Here is a 6000-nt window from a genome sequence, read left to right as displayed (position 1 = left end):
TGAGCTTTGTTTATTTTATATGGTAGTGAAAACGATTTTATATGATGGTGAAAAACCTCCATTTAAAGGTTCTTTTCTTTTAGAACCAACAGCATTGGTAACACACAAATGTTCTGCTACAGGAAGTGAATAACGAAGTTTTACTAAACATCCATGCCCTGAACTCTTTGATCCATGTGACACTGAGGATTCCAGAGGTGATTCAAGGATTAGAACTGTCATTTGGCGTATTTTTCTCAAAGAATTCCTGAAGTTTTTGGTTAGGGCTGAATTTAGTTACCATGTCCTTAGCATATGTTCTTTTGAACAGCAGCTGTTATACAGCTTTGTGAAGCAAAAAGCATAAGACTAATATGGGATCTAAAGCAAGCACAGGGGTGGTCAAATAGTCAGTTATGTCAATTACAGCAGGTTGGGCAATCTTCCAGTCCATCAGCTCTACAGTGCCCATTAAAGACAGTGGCAATGAGAAACATGCCTCCCTTGACAGTGATAGGCTTTAACTCCAAGTTACGTAAATATTGAGGAGGACTCATGGAGTCAAAGCATGACTTGAAACAAACATTGTATTTGATAAAACAAGGAGTTTGCTTATTGTATACAACACGATCTATATTAAGTTAGTTAACAGTTGGGCTCACCAGTCTCCCTAATATTGTTAAACATTTAGGTAGTTTATTTGGCTTAAAAATATTAAATAGTAACTTTTATTTTCTCTTCCTATGAATCCCATGGCTATCACTGTTAGCTAGGTAATACATCACTTAGGCAAAAGGATTAAATTTGTCAGTCTAAGATAACTTGAAAAGATATAAAGGTAGCCCACCTTCCTACTTGTACCTTATGAGGCTGTGAAAAGCTAGCATAATGAGTAAATCAAGTTATAGGGACATACATATATATATGTGTATGTGGGAAAAAGGCTTATGTTTGGGTATATGCACACATCAGATCTTATATATTTAAATATACACATATCTACACACATATGTAGATATATATGCATATACTCACACACATGTATATATGTATATATTTTCTGAATGTTAATAGAATCAGATTTATTTCATTTTTGGCATTTAAAGAACTGACAAATGACAACTTTATATAGTTAAAGTTCTTATTTTACTCTTCATGTCAAATATAAAGCTGTTTACCAACTTTGCAGGCTGGTACTGTACTGAGATAGCTGGCCCTCTGCTGAGGTTGTCATATGGCAACCTACTGGAACATTCTCCATTTTAGGGAGAAGGGATTTGCTGATGAGGCAGTTTCACAACATTTTTGATCTAATCGAAAGTTGACTCCAATTAATATTTTCTCTAAGGCAAGAGAGATATTCCACTGAGACATGTACCTTCCTTTACTCAAAGGTAATTATCAAGCTCCAGGAATGATTGGTTTAATAAAAATTCTAGTGATCATATACAAAGTATGTGTAATATGAATCAGAAAACCAAGTGTTCCTATAAATGCTGCCAATACTTAAATATATTTTGTGAAATATATTTATACTGACTTCAGATTTATCTACAGTGTATGACACAGTTAAGCATTTTACTAATATATCCAGCTCTAGGCTACTTCTTCGTCTTAAAAAATTTGGAAAAAAGAGTATACATTGTTATGTGTAATTTTAGATAGCCTTATACATAAATGTTTATATGCAAATATAGCCTGCATGTATTAGAGCTTCCTGTGTTATTCTTCATTAATATGACTTGAGTTATGAAATTCTTGTCTACTTAGAATCACTGGAAAGAGCCTTTGACCTACTGAAAGAGATACTAAAATAGATTCCTATATAAAGAGAAAATAGAAGGGAATGCTTTCTATTCATACTAATCCTCAAAATGTTCCAGGTCACTGACCCACACTGATAGGGTGTACATTAAACTCCACCTATCGTTTCATGATACATTTAATTTCTGGATACTAAATCTTAAAATGTTCCCGTTATAACCTAATACATTGTTTTTTCATCTTTCAAGGAGAATGAAGGTACCATGCAATTCAAGCTCCTTGCACACAAAAAATGGAAATATTGCACAATTCAATTGCTTAATATTTTTGCCAAATTTTAAATGTCGGTGTGGAATTAAATAGGTTTAATCTCTGCCACTTATGTTTCCTTGGGAGTAAGAGAAAGTAATACATTTAATTTTTATAGGCTTGGTAAATACCCAGAAAAAAAGTTTAGGTTGAAAGTTTTTGGTTTTTTTTACATCACTCTTTGTCTGTTAATCACTGCATGTGTGTCCTCTCGAGGTATTATATGCAAGTATGTCAGTCAAAGATCTGTCACAAAGACTTAACTGAAAAGAATTGTGTATTTTCATTTATTAGGTATTGTGATATGGGGAAATGAGTATTTTGAATCTTTTTAGGACTTTAATGAGCACATTTTAAGAGATTAGTAACGCCTCTTCAACTCACCCAACTTCTCAATCCTGCTCTAAGGGAATCACATGAGCACTTGACCTCCATAAGATTTTAAGAAGAAACACAAACTTCATAAAATTTAATCACATTAGTTGAAAGCTGGAAAAATTTGTTTTAATGCTTCTCCTAAGCCACCAATTCCATTACCTGAATCCTATCAACATAATCCTTTCTAAGAAAGAAAAGAATGAATCAAATGGAAAAGATTTGTACTTGAATTATCTTCAGTCTCAGGGCCAATTAGAAGCATTTTTTATCAGCACACCTAGGTATAACCTTGACTGTTTCTAATTAGTCCATCAGCTCAGATAATAAGAAACGCAGGGACATTTTTACAGGGTTGTAAATTGAGAAGAGTTCACATTGTTGATAACACGTGTACTACTCATGTAGGAATAGATAGGGAGAGAAGAGAGAAGTGCATTTATAGGGTAAAGTGTTATGACATAAAGCATTTCCATTAGTAACTAAAGAAGGTCATTTTTTCACAGAGAGAATTATAATTCTATTGCTATCTAAGACATATTCATTTTAAATATTACCAGGTTCTAGCCAGTTGTGCTGTTTGACAAAAAATGAATGCGGTATGTAGTTTGTATTAAAGTAGAGCTATCAGCACAGTGTAGATTTTTGATATGATTTTCCATAAAACAGATGATAGTAAAACTGGATATTGGAAGTGATGGAATATGTGTATTTCCAACTGATATTTGAATAGTTAGTACATTTTAAATGTCAAAGTTCATTTCAGAAGTGGAATTGAATACAAAAAGAAGCAGGCTCAATTAGCTTTCTGATATTTAGTGTTAAAGCCTGTAACATTTCTTGTTATTCCATTTCATAGAAAAATTGATAAATGAATACCCCAAATTCTCCTGAGAAGTATTATTGTGAAATTAGACAAAATTTTCTAATGCTGTATGGATTATTATTCAAGTGTGGGTTATGATTTTTATTTGATATTTGTCACAAATGATAAGTATACTATAGCTCTGGGTTTTGAGAAGTAATGAGTTCCTTTTTACAGAGAAAAAGTCTTTGAACAGAGTTCTCCATGAGTAAGAAATGCAGTAATTTTGGTTAAAAAAGAAAATCAACCTATTTTTATAGTTATTAGTGAAAGAAAGTTGTGAGTGTGTGTGTTTGTGTATATATATACACACATATGTATAAATAAACAAATATATAACCCAAAAAGTTACTTTAAAAATTTAGCCTAATTATTTGGGCTCCCTCTTTTTTCATTCATAGGCTTCTACTTAAATATATTTGTGCCTTTTCTTCTAGATGAATAATTAGGAATAGCTTTAAAACAAACTGTACCCAATATGGGAATTTCTAGTCTATTCAATGAACAAATATTTTTTTAATACCTACTAGAGACTAGACCAGAGAAGGCGATGGCACCCCACCCCAGTACTCTTGCCTGGAAAAATCCCATGGATGGAGGAGCCTGGTAGACTGCAGTCCATGGGGTCGCAAAGAGTAGGACAGACTGAGCGACTTCACTTTCACTTTTCACTTTCATGCATTGGAGAAGGAAATGGCAACCCACTCCAGTGTTCTTGCCTGGAGAATCCCAGGGACGGGGGAGCCTGGTGGGCTGCCGTCTCTGGGGTCACACAGAGTCGGACACGACTGAAGCAACTTAGCAGCAGTAGCAGCAGCAGAGGCTAGACACTTACCATAGATAAAGTCTAGATTTAAAAAAGTTAATAAGACATGGTCATTGCAGTCAAGTATCTTTGGCTCTGGACTTACTTACCTAAAGACCTTAATGTAGGAAAAACTATGGGGAGACAATATCGAGATCATAACAGATGTTTAACAGATGTTTGTAAAATGAAATATGAAAGTTTAGAACAATATGATTTTATCCAAGCTTTAATTTTTACATACTACAGCTACATCTTACATGTGGTTTTTGATCACTAGACTCTCTAGATTATAAGTTTATTATTCCTGTATTTCAGGAAAAATTAGAGACAATATTTACAATGAAATAAAAATTTTCTTATACCAGAATGCCCATTTTGCAATTATGAGGTATGATAAAGGAATTGGAAAAGGAATTTTATATTTATCAACTATAAAATGTACTGTACTCCTAATTTAATGGTGAAGAGAAAGATTCACTGAAGTAATTTGGAAAACTCTTTTATGAAAACTTTCATAGTTATAAAGCTGGAAAAAAGCATTTCATTGTAAACATACTGCTTGTAATTTCTAGTTGTAATTTAGGAGTTATTATAGGCATAAGAATCTCACCATTTATCACTTTTTATTTTAATGCAAATTAAATGAATTATATTATCATATCTAGAATGAGGAATTATTAAACTTGCTGTTCGATACTTATTTTTATTTTTATTTTTTTAAATTTTATTTTATTTTTAAACTTTACAAAATTGTATTAGTTTTGCCAAATATCAAAATGAATCTGCCACAGGTATACATGTGTTCCCCATCCTGAACCCTCCACCCTCCTCCCTCCCCATACCATCCCTCTGGGTCGTCCCAGTGCACCAGCCCCAAGCATCCAGTATCGTGCATCAAACCTGGACTGGCAACTCGTTTCATACATGATATTATACATGTTTCAATGCCATTCTCCCAAATCTTCCCACCCTCTCCCTCTCCCACAGAGTACATAAGACTGCTCTATACATCAGTGTCTCTTTTGCTGTCTCATACGCAGGATTATTGTTACCATCTTTCTAAACTTCATATATATGCGTTAGTATACTGTATTGGTGTTTTTCTTTCTGGCTTACTTTACTCTGTATAATAGGCTCCAGTCGATACTTATTTTTAATAACACATCTTTTGATATCATTAATAACAGTATTGATGGTAGTGGGGATATATAATTTTTATCGGTTACCTGTATAGACTTTAGAGATAAAGTACTCTCTCTAGTGATTTCCTACTATGTGTATATTCACATGGTAAAACACCTGCCTGCAATGTAGGAGATCCAGCTTCGATCCCTGGGTCTGGAAAATCCCCTGGAGTAGTAAATGGCAACCCACTCCAGTATTCTTGCCTGGAGAATTCCATGGGCAGAGGAGCCTGGTGGGCTACAGTCCATGGGATCATAAGAGTCAGACACGACTGAGCGACTAACGCTTCTAGTTAGACTTCTATAATAACTGGTTAAGGAGGGGGATAGTAGCAGGCAATTCCAAAATTCTTCTGTGAATTTGCTATTGAAAGGTTGTAATTCTAGGTCCTGAGTCTTCGGCTACTAGTCACTCATAGTCATTTAAGAAAGAATTTACCCTTCCTGGGCCTTGCTCCTTTTAGAGAGATGTAGGTCACATACAGTCTCCTGAAGTCATTCCTGTGTGCACCATAACACACAATGTAAATTAAGAAATATGATTTCCCACTTTGCCCCTGGGGAGAAAGAAAAATTACACAGACACACCAAACTGAAATACTCCTTTCCAACCTATAGCTAATTCTTTGGGAATAGGGAAAGAAAAGACTGTGAGAATTAAATTTAGGTTAAATATTGTACTGTTTATAAGTTAAAAAAGGGAGGCAAGTTTGCCA

Source organism: Bos taurus, chromosome 7 (genome assembly GCF_002263795.3).
Source record: "Bos taurus isolate L1 Dominette 01449 registration number 42190680 breed Hereford chromosome 7, ARS-UCD2.0, whole genome shotgun sequence".
Taxonomy (NCBI): domain Eukaryota; kingdom Metazoa; phylum Chordata; class Mammalia; order Artiodactyla; family Bovidae; genus Bos; species Bos taurus.
This window is presented reverse-complemented; position numbering follows the sequence as displayed.